Source organism: Xenopus laevis, chromosome 4S (genome assembly GCF_017654675.1).
Source record: "Xenopus laevis strain J_2021 chromosome 4S, Xenopus_laevis_v10.1, whole genome shotgun sequence".
In the NCBI taxonomy this organism is placed as follows: Eukaryota; Metazoa; Chordata; class Amphibia; order Anura; family Pipidae; genus Xenopus; species Xenopus laevis.
Window position 1 is genome coordinate 33,371,129 of NC_054378.1, and position 14,453 is coordinate 33,385,581.

Consider the following 14,453-nt stretch of genomic DNA (forward strand, 5'->3'; position numbering starts at 1 on the left):
ACACAGAAACATCCCTTTCCAGGGTGATTTGCTCGCATGAAATATAATAGCGTGGATGCGGCTTCTCCACGCTACCCCCATCTTCCAGAGGTACATCAACACTTAGGTGGCGCTCAGGGGCCCGTTTGGTCACACTGCACACATGGTGTCGCATCACTGTACGCCCTTGCCACCACAAGGGTACAGCATCCTCTAGCTTCTGTTTAGCCTCATTCCTAGTGGTGCTGTCTGGGTGCACCAGGCTATATTCGTCCAGCTTAAGAGATGCCAAAATGTCCTGCCACTTTTCCAGGTTGTTTTCCACTTCAGTATACACATACTCTGGCGCGTAGGGCATGTAGAAGCCCCACCGCTTACTGACCTCAAGGTGGATCTTCTTCTGTACACGCGAAACCGAGCGGAACTCCTTCTGTAGGGCCTTCCCGGGCAACACCCAGAATGTACTCTCATCATTCACCATTAAAAGACAAGGAAAGTCTAAAATAGAATAAGGCTAGAAATGCTGTATTTTGTATACTAAATATAAGCATGAACTTACTGCACCACAAAGCCTAATGAAACAAATGATTTATACTTTCAAAGTTGGCCACAGGGTGCTGTCATCTTGTAACTTTGTTATACATCTTTGCCTGACCCTGACCCTGCACATGCTCAGTCTTGTCTGGGCTGCTTAGGGAACGTCATAAACAAAGCTGCTTGAATTCTGCATGGCTGGTAAGTAAGGCGGGGGCTCCCCCTGCTGTTCATAAGTATGATTGTTTCCTTGCTCAGCAGTTAGGGACCATCTGACAATTCCTATCCACAGCAGTAAATGAAGGGAGAATTTCACTGCATACAGTCAGGTTTCTTATAAAAACGGTACACATTTATTATTTAAAGTATATTGGAGATAGGTTTCTTTTTCATTAAAGAAAGTAAAAATGGGATTTTATTTTTTTTGCCTTTCCTTGTCCTTTAAGGTATGGGGCGAACGATAGATACTCTCCCAGGAGCTGGCACTGAAAGTCAGCACGCTGACCGGAGGCTAGCGACACCTCCCTGGTTCCGGCACCACTTCCGTGGACTCCACTACTGGGGGCAAAACGGCAACAGCCACACTGGGTTCCCGCTCTGACTCATGATAGTCCGCCTCCCAGTCCTCCTCCCATGGGGCCCCTTCCGACACCCCTTCGCTCTGCGGCTCCAACCAAGAGTCTACCCGAGCAATTACCTCTTGCTCCACCGGAGGTGCGGTGACACTAGTCGCAGGACCGGGATCGGTAGTACGCCATTGCTTATGGCTAGTTCTCAGCGCCTTGTGAATCACTGTTCCCGCCAGGGTCAACGGTGATACGCCAGCCTCCAAACCAGCATCCGTCATGGAGTATGGTGGTGGGGCCTCTGTACCTGGATCCACCACCTCTTTTCCACTATTCTCCGACTTGCCTGCTGGTTCTGGCGGTACTGCCTTGTCGGGTGCAGGGGTAGGGCACCGGGCTTCCCACTCAGTTATGCGCCGGTCCTCTTCCTTTACGGCATCGGACAACTGGGTCTTAATGTAAATGGGGCCAGTAAAATAGTCCTGGGAACACACAGGGCAATGCCCAGAAGCCTGTACTTCAGACCAAACGGCCTTGTCTCCACAGTTACCGCACACCGGCACCATCATAGTAAAGCCGATCCAACTTTTGGGCAAATATTCTGGCGGCCGTTATCAGTCAACACTCTCTCTGCCATGACTGCGGTCGTTGCTCCTTACACGAGTCAGCCAAATACTGCGCCACACCTCACAGTCCTCAGGGTTTTAAGATGGCTGCTCTGCTGTTTCCTGTTCCTGTGGCGCGAATATGGGTTTCAATCTTTTTGCCCACTTCCTGCCTGGCACTAGACGTCACCTCACACACGTCCTTCCTGTCGCATCGGTTACAAGCAGCCAAACCAGGAAACAACGCTTTACACAGTCCCATAAAATAAATCCAAATCTTCACAGGGGTTTCCTCAAAGCACATACACTTCCTAACCCTGCTCGCAGCACCAAATTATGTAACGGGGGTTAAGGGTTAATGCCCCGCCGTTACCATGGAAACCAGTCCTCACTGCAAAGATGGAAATCCACACCGATGGTAAATCAAAACGAAGAATATTTATTGGAACACTTCAAGATCTGTTAACGTTTGTACAGTCCAAGCACATTCCAAAGGTGACAATTCCTCCCTTTCTTGAAGAGCAATAACTTCTTGTATAGCGAACCCCTCACACAGAGTTACTGAAGGCACATCCCTTTCCAGGGTGACTTACCACCTCCCTACTTCAGTAGGGCTGACACCACAGCAGTGCACCACTGACCTTTTATGGTAGGACTTTTCCATCTTCTGGTCCTACCAGTCCGGCATACGTCCTATGCCCCTCTGGCCTACTCCAGATAGGATTTTCTTGCGCCCCTTCTTCAGGATGTTCGTGTTCCCCCTAACACTCCAGCCCTCACTGGCAAAGCCTTGGCTCCTAAGCCACTCACTCCTCGTTGGGGTCTTGGTGTTCCATTCTAGTGTTCCACTCACTTTCCCCAGGTCACCACATGAAACCTTCAAAATTCACTTGTATGACACCACTGCCACCTTGTGGTGAATTTTACACATTACAGTCTCAAAACATTTAACACTTTCAATCACTTCAACATTTTTACAGCACTCTCATTCACTTTACACATACAATACACTTTTTCATGCACACAAACTCAATCACCTTCTTACACAGCAGGTCAATATTTTAACTTTGTCAATAGAGGGGCCTAAATAACGTGAAACCATGATCATATCTATCCTAGAGAAGGATTGATGCACATTAGAATAGAACATGTAGTCCCTAGTTAAGGGATGTAACTCTCTCCAGGAATCCAGCAATAATAGATCCTCCATTAATGATTTTAAATGAGCCAATACCCTATCATTCCGTCCAGCAAATATCTGGGGTTCTCTTGCTCTATCCAGCGAGTTATTCAGTACCCCATTAAAATCTCCACCTATCAAAATTTTCCCAACGGCATACTTAGCAATCGTAGAAAACACCTTTTGATAAAAAGGGACCTGACCATCATTGGGAGCATAAATTGAAACCAGTGTAACCTTGTTATCGTCCAGTTGACCCAACACTAGGATAAATCTGCCGTTAGGATCTTTGATAACGTTATCTATCTGAAAATTCAACCTTCTGGAAAGACAGATAGCGACTTTTTTAACCTTACTGGACGCTAAAAAAACTGTAGGAAAGTAGGGATTAAAGTATTTAGGATACGATGAGGTGGAGAAATGAGTTTCTTGGAGAAACAGAATATCAATATTAAATTGTCGGTAATATTTAAAAGCAATAGAGCGTTTGTTTGGGGAGTTGAAGCCCTTGACATTATGAGATAAACATCAAATCGACATAATGGATAAACAATAAAACTATTTCAATCAGTCCCTCCGAGCATGGTAATATTGCTCCCTTTTGTACATCCCACTTACAAAAATATAACCCTTGTCCGATGGATAGAAGGGCCTTTGCCTCGAAAATTTGTCTCTTCACTGTATATATATCAAAAAAACAAAAATACAAAAACAGTTAACCTGGGCATGCATAAAAAGTGCCAAAAAACCAAGATGCCGAACAGAATCCCAATATCAACGGGGAACTCACTCGTTGTCTTGTACCTCGGGGGAGCCATTCCTTCCGGCTGGAATGGTCAATGTAGCAGATTCCGTCAGTTCACATAAACATCACCACCACAAAAAAAAAAAACAAGTAACTTATCTCCTTCTGGATCGAACCGAACTCCAGATCGGCGAAATCGGTCGAGGAGATCTGAGTGACCGATTTGGAGACTGTACATCTGCCGAAGGTACCGTCGGGCCTGCCTCCATTAACCCCAATTTTTGCAGCACTTCTGAGCCTTCCTGTAACGAGGTGATATCATAGTATTTGTTCTCATACATAAACAAAAGCTTCACCGGAAATGCCCAACGGTAACGCACTTCATGTTGCAACAGTATTGTAGTGAGGGGTTTCAGGCCCTTGCGTTTAGCAATAGTAGAAGTAGCTAAGTCTGCAAAAAGCTGAAATTTGTGGCCTTGATAGGATAAGTCGTCTTTAGTGCAGGCTGCCCCCATAATCAGCTCTTTTGTGGCATAATAGTGCAGGCGAACAATTATATCCTTGGGAAGTTTACTTGCGGTTTTTGGGCCCAGTGCCCGATGTACTCTGTCCAATTCAAGGTGTTCCAACGGCAACTCTGGAACTATACTAGATCCGATATTGAATCCGGAAGGCCTCTGATCCGGACATTATTGCGTCTGGAGCGGTTCTCAGAGTCCTCCGCCTTTTCCTGTAGAGCAGTTAACTGTGCCTGCAGGTCCTCAATAACTGTGTCATGTTCATTGACACAGTGAATCAAGTGGCCCGTCTTAGATTCAAGCGTATCGGTACGATGGCCAATCTCTTTGATCTCTTCCATTACCTGTGTAGTGATAGATTTTGCCGTAGCCGCAAGCTCTGATTGTAGAAGAGACTTAAACTTTCCCAACAACACTGCATCGGGTGAATAACCTTTGGCCTGGCTGTGAGAATCCAGAGACGTTTCACTGTGCAGCGAAGGTGAGAAGGGAGCTTCCTCCAAAGCCTCTCCAGGCTCAATGTCCTCCACCATGTTGGATCTAGGCGTCTGGGTTCCCTTCTGCGAAAAGAAGTTTTTCAGCAACTTGTGACCACCTGTCCGACGTCCATGAGAACCCTTGGACATTCCTATACAGTATCAGTCAGTACAGAAGTCGCGTGCGATGAAGTGGTGGTGTTATAATATAAATCCACCCAGCCGGAATACGGAGCTCACCTAAGTGCGTGTGTACTCCTCAAGCTTGCGCATGCGCCCCCTGATTCTGGTTTTGTCCCCTGCCTGGCTATACGATTATCCTGACTTCTATATCTGACCCTTGCCTGTATATCGACTATCCTTCTGCTGAACCCTCCTGTCTGATTGATTACCCGGTTTTGACCTTTGCCTGCCTGATTACGATTGACTTCTGCCTGCCTCGACCCTGCCTGTATTGACTACGATTCTGGTTTCCTGTTTTGTACCATGACCCTCGGCATCGACTCTTGCTAACAGTCGTGCCCCTCTGCCTATCCAGAACCTCTAGCCTTGCACCTCTTGTTAAGTCCTGGTGGCATCCAAGTAGCTGAGGGCTCCTCCCGAGGCCAACGGCGGTCACACTACAGGTGAAGCACGAACCGAGACCAGGGTGCTTGGCATTTGTTCTGGTGTTGGGTGCCGACTGTGACATTATCACGGGCCATGGAAGACGAAGGTCACACCACTACTGCTGCTCCCTCCCCTACAGAAGCTCTCCTTACCACCTTGCTACAGCGTTTGGAGGACCACGAGCGGAAGCAAGACTATCTCATGCAAGGCTTCCACAATCTGACTTGCCGACTGGAGTCTCCGCAGCCGTTGCCTAGTCCAGTTGCCTCTCCTCGTGTGGGTTCTTCTGCTGTGATGGGTAATACCTCTAAAACCCATGAACCCAAAATTGTGTTCCCTGAAAAATTCAGTGGGGACAGAACCAAATTTTTTGTGTTTAAGGAGGCCTGTAAATTATACCTTAGTTTCTTTCCTCATTCATTCGCATCAGGTGAGAAGAAAGTAAGGTTTATTATGATCCTGCTTCAGGGTGACCCTCAAATTTGGGCTCTCAGATTACCCTCCACTGATCCTGCCCGCTTTTCCCTTGATTGTTTGTTTAACACCATGGCAATTCTATACAATGACCCGGATCGTGTGTCTTCTGTCGACTCCACGATTCGTAAATACGCCTGGGAAAACGGGATGCGGAGGTGTATTGCACTGAGTTTCTCCGGTGGGCAGTTGAAACTGGGTGGAATGATATGGCTCTTCGAAGCTAGTTCCGTATTGGGCTTTCTGATGCTGTTAAAGATAGCCTAGTTAACTATCCTCTATCTTCCAACCTGGATGATCTCATGTCTCTTGCCATCCAGGTAGATAGAAGACAGAGGGAGAGAAGGGGTGAGAAAGGTTGAAAAGGGTTCTTCTTTTCAGTCTGGGTTTACCAACACTAAGTCAAACTTTCCAAATGTGGTGACCAATGTTAAGTTCCCTAATCCCTCTGTGCTTCTACCTCAGGAGGAACCCATGCAATTGGGTATATCCCATCTAACTCCTGATGAAAAGGCCTGCAGGCGGTCCCAAGGTTTATGGATATACTGTGGGGAGAAGGGTAATTTCCTGAATCAAAGTCCTAAGAGGCCGGGAAACTTCCAAGCCTAAATGGAGAAGGGGAGCTCCATTTGAAGTTTCCTCTCCCCAGTATTCCTCTAGGATTTTGATACCTGTTAAACTTACCTGGCCTATGGGCTCTGTCGGGGTGTCCGCTTTTGTGGATTCGGGGGCGGAGGGGAATTTTTTGGATGCTGCCTTCGCGGACAGATTTTGTGTTCCTCTAACCTCTCTAAATCTTCCCATGAGAATATTAGTGGTGGACAAAAGACCCTTGGGGTCAGGTTTGGTTTCTAAGAAAACTGTGATCCTATCTATGTGTGTAAACAATCTTCACAGTGAGGAGTTAGCCCTTTACATTATAGGGTGCGTCTTCTTCTCTTATTTTGGGGCTACCCTGGCTCCAGACTCACAATCCTCTTATTGATTGGATATCTGGGGGAATTGTTCAATGGGGTTCAAAGTGTGGGGGTACCTGTATTACTTCTTTGGTGACAACTACCTCTTTAGAGGGTTTACCTGCAGCATACGCAGAATTTGCAGATGTGTTTTCCTAAAAAGCAGCTGAGACCTTAACCCCACACAGGCAGTATTGACTGCCCAATCGATTTAATCCCTGGGTCTACTCACCCTCGTGGTAGAATTTACCCTCTTTCCTTGCCAGAAGCCCAGGCAATGAAGGAGTATATCAAGGAAAACCTTGAAAGAGGTTTCATTAGACCTTTTAGTTTCCCTGCAGGGGCGGGCTTCTTTTTTGTTGGGAAAAAAGATAGTGGTCTTCACCCTTGTATAGATTACAGGGGTCTTAATAAGATCACCATAAAGAATCGCTATCCCCTTCCCTTGATCTCTGAATTATTCGACCAGGTTAAAGATGCCAAGATCTATTCCAAGCTTGATCTTAGAGGTGCTTATAACCTCATCCGTATCAATCACTATCCCCTTCCCTTGGTCTCTGAATTATTCGACCAGGTTAAAGATGCCAAGATCTATTTCAAGCTTGATCTTAGAGGTGCTTATAACCTCATCCATATCAAGGAAGGGGACGAGTGGAAAACAGCCTTTAACACCAGGGACGGCTACTACGAATATTTAGTAATGCCATTTGGTCTCTGTAACGCTCCCGCAGTGTTCCAAGAATTTGTTAATGACATCTTCAGGGACCTGCTGGGATATTCGTAGTGGTCTATCTTGATGATATTCTAATTTTTTCCTCAAACCTGTGTGACCATCAAAAAGATGTTTGTGAAGTTCTACGTAGGTTAAGAGAGAATAATCTTTATGTGAAACTTGAAAAGTGTACCTTTGAGGTTTCTTTTGTTCAATTTTTGGGTTTCAATATTTCCAGCAAGGGTCTAGAGATGGATCAAGGGAAAGTAAAAGCTGTTCTGGATTGGGCCCAACCCCTTTCTTTACGTGCAACACAAAGGTTCTTAGGTTTCGCCAATTACTATAGTCAGTTCATTAAAAACTTCTCCCTGATAGTGGCTACTATTACCGATTTGACTTAGAAAGGTGCTGATCCTAGCATATGGTCCCCCAAAGCTATTCAAGCTTTTGAATCTCTCAAGAAAAAGTTCAGTTCTGCCCCCATTCTTCGACACCCTGACACTGCACTTCCTTTCATTGTTGAGGTAGATGCCTCTGAAGTTGGGGCTGGGGCAGTCCTTTCTCAAAGGCATCCGATAACCTACAAAGTGCACCCCTGTGCATTTTTCTCTAAAAAATTTTCGCCTGCTGAGGCTAACTATGACATCGGAAATAGAGAATTGTTGGCTATCAAATGGGCCTTTGAGGAATGGCGGCATCTGTTGGAGGGCGTTAAGCACTTGATAATGGTCTTTACTGACCATAAAAATCTTCTGTATATAGAGTCAGTCAAACGGCTGAATCCTAGGCAAGCTAGATGGGCATTGTTTTTTACCAGGTTTAATTTCGCTCTTACTTTTAGGCCAGGTTCTAAAAACACTAAGGTAGATGCACTCTCTAGAAGTTTCGAATCCAACCCCACCGAATCTAGTGAGTGCATTTCCATCAGTCCAAATAAATTAATTGTGGCAGCTTTTGGACCTGGCCTTACCACTCTGTTATCTCATGCTCAATCTTCTGCCCCAGTAGAAACTCCCTCCGGGAGACTATTTGTTCCTGAAGATCTTAGGGAACAGGTTTCGGGTGAAGTTAACAATTCCAAAATGGCGGGACATCCTGGTATCGCTAAGACAGTGTCTCTTTTGTCCCGCAATGTGTGGTGGCCTTCCTATAAGCAAGATGCTAAAGCTTTTGTTAATTCCTGTCCTGTTTGTCAGAGGTCTAAATCCTCCAGGAATTTGTCACAGAGGTTGTTAAGGCCACTACCCATTCCTGACAAACCTTGGTCCCATCTTTCGATGGATTTTATTGTTGATTTACCCCCTTCTCAGGGGAAAACTGTGATTTGGGTGGTGGTGGATAGGTTTAGCAAAATGGGCCATTTTATTTCCCTTCCACACCTCCCTTCTGCCAAAACCTTGGCTGAATTATTAATTTCTCACATCTTTAAGTTACATGGGTTTCCGGTCAATATTTTTTCTGACAGAGGGGTTCAATTTGTTTCAAAGTTTTCTTTCGTTGGGATTGAGTTGTCATTTTCTACCACTTATCACCCCCAAACCAATGGTCAAACTGAAAGAGTTAATCAATCTCTTGAACAGTATCTGAGGTGTTATGTATCTGACAACCAAACCTCATGGGCTGAACTGTTACCCTGGGCAGAATTTGCCTACAATAATGCTAATCATTCCTCCACTAGGGAATCTCCTTTCTATACTGTCAATGGTTTACATCCCAAAGCATTTTAATTTTCTGGTTCTTTGTCTCCAGTACCCTCTGTTAACTCAAAATTTGGTCTGGGGTGCACGACTCTCTTTCTGCAGCTACAGCCGCTCAGAAAAAAGCAGCCGATAAATCTCGTAGAGAGGCACCCAAATATAAGGTAGGAGACTCTGTCTGGTTGTCTACAAAGAATATCAAACTTAAGGTCCCCTCTCTCAAGTTGGGATCCAAGTTTATTGGCTCATATCCCATTATTGAAGTAATCAATCCATCTTCTGTTCGTCTAAAATTACCTGTCAATTTCAAAATCTCTAATTCTTTCCATGTATCTCTTTTAAAACCAGCTTCACAGGTCTGTCAACTGTTCCTCCCCCAGTGTTGGTTGAAGGTCAGTCCGAATTTGAGATCCAAGAGCTCCTCGATTCTCGCCTTGTGCGAGGTAAGCTCCAATATTTAGTTAAATGGAAGGGCTATGGCCCAGAGGAGAACTCTAGGGTTCCTGTTAGTGACATCAGGGCTGACCGTCTCAGGAGACAGTTCCACCAAAAGTTTCCTGAGAGACCTTGGGGTCCAGTGGCCCCCCTAGAGGGGGGGTAATATTATAAAATCTACTCACCCTGGTGGTCCAGTGGTGTGGCGGGGACGCCCACTGCGCCATTGGCGGGGACACCCGCTGCACCATCGGCGAGTATATCGACTATCCTTCTGCTGAACCCTCCTGTCTGATTGATTACCCGGTATTGACCTTTGCCTGCCTGATTACGATTGACTTCTGCCTGCCTCGACCCTGCCTGTATTGACTACAATTCTGGTTTCCTGTTTTGTACCGTGACCCTCGGCCTAAAGACTCTTACTAACAGTCGTGTCCCTCTGCCTATCCAGAACCTCTAGCCTTGCACCTCTCGTTAAGTCCTGGTGGCATCCAAGTAGCTGAGGGCTCCTCCCGAAGCCAAAGGCGGTCACACTACAGGTGAAGCACGAGCGGAGACCAGGGTGCTTGGCATTTGTTCTGGTGTTGGGTGCCGACCGTGACAGGTTCATATTCAAATTCGAATTTTGGAGTCTGGGTTTTTGGTAAAAATTTACAATTTCCAGTTCTAAATTCACCATCTTGAATTTTAATGTGGATTTATAACAGACCCTTCAGAAATTCAAATTCGAATATTCTTGAACTAAAACCTGCGGTCCAAGCCAATGGCAGAGGTCCCATGAACAATTTGAAGATGTTAATTGTAGTGATGAGCAAAATGTTCCCTCAAGTTTCACCACGAAAATGATGCCCATAGACTCGAAAAATTTGGCACACAATGTTGAAGTTTTTTTTTCAATTCAATTTTTTTTCTGGTCTGGACTATTGGATCAAATTTTAGACATTCAAATGTTTTCATAAATATTATACCATTTGAATTGTGAATGAAATTTAATTTATTTGAGTTTTAAAAAAATCACATTATTTTAAAATTCAAACTTTGATAAATAACCCCTTAGAGTATCAGTAGACTGACACACTCACCCTGAAGGCAAGATATCTAAGATAGAGAAATGGGCATTAAACACAGAAAGGGTAATTTATGCAAGTACATGATGCTATCAAACTCAGCTGTTACCTTATGCCTATGGCAGGCAGTAAGTACAGGGCAACCTTGAACCCGTCAGCTCTAAGGTCTTCACCATAAACCCACTTTTTAATTTACCATTGGGTACAGAATACAGCAATGCCCCAGAAGCAACCGTTGGCTAAATAAGTACTAAGAAGAACATTTTTTCACCACACTGGGGCATTGATAAATGACCCCTCTAACCTGAGAGGAGCACTACTCAACCTGAAACATATTTAGTGGCCATAAGAATAGCTCTATTAGCATCATCAAAAATAGCAATTTACTTGGTCGAAAAGACTGAACAGATGATAAGACTATAGATAAACCAACAGACCATGCATAAGAATCTTGCACAAATAGTTGCAAAAGCCAAGCGTAATGTTAATTCAATAAGACATAATGTCATTTGAATGACCAGTACAGGCAATGACAATACAATATCTGGCAAGGAACTCCTTAGCAAGCCACATTCCTGTAATCCATAGCCATAAACCTGTCCATCAAAACGAAATCACTACACACACACAAGTGGGGAAATATATGGGGTGCCGTTTGTCCCAAATACATTCTGTATACAAAACTATCCCTAATACACAGAATGAATGTCTCTCATGTTATATAAGTATTTGTGACCATACACAGAGAAAAAAAATATACAAAAGACAAAAGTACAATATACTTATTTCTATTAAAGAATGAAAACAAAATCTGGTTAGTGCACAAAAGGATGTCATTATATCACAAACTACATTCTGTACAGTTTAACAAGCAATCTGTCTCACAATGTATAACCTCCATGTAACGGACACACTTATGTGCAAAGTTACTTACAGAATGAATTATGTAAAAACAAAGTTGGACATAATATATAATAGTGTAACTAACTAGTGTTTGTCAAGCTAGATTTGTCTGACAAAATAGATATCTGTGACAGAAAGCAAGATTTTATAGCACAGGATTCATTCTTTCCACAAAATGACAGTTTTGTTTCACAAAACAGATAAAATAACCATTCTGTGAAGCAACCAATAAGAACAAAGCTTATTGCCATATACAAACAAGATGAGAAGTGGCCAGCTCTGCTCCACATGGCTAAGGCAAAGTATTTGGCCTGCTATAGAGGGCGCCCTCTAATGTCCCCTGTGCTGCATAGTAATAAACATGAACAAACCTTTCCTAAAAGAGCTGCTGTTAAACACTACAGGTTCCTAAATGGAAGTTTTTACAAATGGACGAGAAATATAATGCTGCACTTATGATTGTAGAGAAAGAAAAGTATGCAAAACTTACATAAATATGATCATTTTAGGTGATATGGCGATTCTTATTGTAGCAACCTGCTTGTGTGGCCATTTTGGTTAAGGGCATTCCTGCTGTTTTGCCATTATCTTATGACTCACTCCTGTTCCTCTTCCTGTCTAAGCTGAGAGCAATAATGGGACAGGCCACACCCACCTGCCATATTGTATTAAATGTACCAGAAGTTACTGTGCTTGTCTGGCTTCTTATAAGTTATAAGTTTTGTATATGATAGTTAGACTCCAATGTCTCCTCCTAGCTGTAATCTTGCACCAATTATCTTGTAGTAGTCTCTTAGTAATGTGCTTAGCTATAGTTCAACTACTATATAATAGCTTTAGCCAGAGACTTGGGACTGATAGGGTTGCCACCTTTTTGTAATTTAGTTACCGGCTGGTGGGGGGTAGGAAGAAAAAGGGGTGGGTGTGATGTCAAAAGGGGCGGGGCTTTGACATAAAAAGAGGCAGTGCATGGTGCGGAGCCGTGTGATGTTGAAAAGGGGCAGGTTGCAGCGCGGACCTGTGACAAAAGCTAAGTCTTACAGGGGATTGGGGGCGGGCCGAGTGGGTCTTTTTAAGGCTATTACAAATTTACCGGCAGCTACATTGCCGGTAAATTTGTAATACCGGCCCCGGCCTTGGCTGGTGTTTTACAGGCTAGGCCACCCGGGTGGTAACCCTAGGGACTGGTCATGTCACACATTGTGTATAGTATGATGTGTAGGTTATATGAGCAGCCACTCCTGAGTACTGTGTGTAAACAAAAGGGTTCAGGACTTCAACTCCTTTCGTGAATTCGGGTCTTTTCGCCGCTTTGGGACTTCAGCTTCGTCTTTTCGGCACTTTCGCATTCGGTAATATGTGAAATGGCCGCACGGCTCGGGCGCTCATAAAGGGGACCGGCTCTTTGAAAACTGCAGCACTTCTGCACCCCCCTTCAGGCCCGGAAAACTTGTCCCCCTGTCCCACCCTGCTGGCGGCCCTGGACATGCATGTGACATGGGCACAGTTGTGCTCTCTGCTCTAGTGTTGTGCCCCCCTCGACCCACTCTGATGTAAAAGGGTTAAGCACTGGGCAGCTAAGGGGACGGCATCATTAGAGTCTTTTGTTATAAATAAATATAAAGCATTGTATAGCTTGTTGCTTCTATATAAATAGATTATGATCCCCTAAAATTGCTCCTTCCTAAATGACCCCCTTTTGTTTACACACAGTACTCAGGAGTGGCTGCTCATATAACCTATACATCATACTATACAGAATGCGTGGTCATACCTCATTTTTACAACATTTTGGAAGTAAAAAGAGGGACAAAAAATTTTTCGTCATGTAGCGTGCAATTTTTTTTGATCACACCCATTTTTGTGGCCACACGCCATAATTACCATGTTCATTTTACAAAGTTTGGCAGGTTATAAAAGTTTGAAAATATTTATCCTTATCTAAACTGTTAAAATTACTTATTTTCTTATTTTAAAATTGTTACAAAATATATTAGTTGCACCTGTTAGCTGTACTGGCCTCTCTGCCAAACGCCAATTAAGTTAGAAATTTTGGACACAATAAAGATCTTTACACTTTGAATTGGTGCCTGCTGGAAGTCTGCGTTCATTAAGTGCCTGCTCCTTTTTACATTTCGGTTCGTCCACCCCCTATGCTGAGTGCTCAGGGCAGTGCACCTGGGTCACTTCCCTTATGTGGTGAGTGATTCGTTTACCACATTGAAGTCCCCATACTACAGATGACTTCTTGTAAGTTAAAAATTTTGTTTCTTTTTCTGGCTGTTCAGTGCAGAGAAAAGAGGGACTTTGCAGTACAAATGAGGGACTGCAGGCTGAGCTGTTAAAAGAGGGACTGTGGGGGGTTAGGTGGGTGAGAAAGCCAATCCATACACTTTGGATAAAAATCACTGTCCAGCTTTATTGAAAAAATTAAAACAACAGACAGGCATCTTTAGCAGTTGTACTCCTACCCTATGACATGTTGAATCACCTGACGTGTTTCATGCCCCCTTCTGGCACTTCATCAGAGGTGAGGTCACAGGATATCCTGTGCCTTATATACCTGTGTTCATTAAAAGAATCTCACATATAAAACAAAACAAACAAAAAATATAAAAAGATTTTTCGTTTGTTACAAGTCATATAGGTCACAGCCAATATTATCATAATATAATATAAGCAATACATTGGTTTTACACTTATCTAACAGCGATGTTATTCACTCTTAAATCATTATTATGACATCATATCATCAGGTTACTACTGACACATTATGGCTAAAAGAAACATTATGGCTGAAAAAAGCATGTTACTTCCTAGTCATTATTGAGACCATGTGGATGTCTAGTCTTTAAAGTGAAAATCCAAAAGATTTCCCTTTGATCAATTATTTTCTTAATATTACCTCCACGTGGAGGTAGGACCATTTCAAATGACTTGTCACCTAGTCTGTATCAACCTAAGAATAAACAGTTGCAAACAAATAAAAATTGGTTA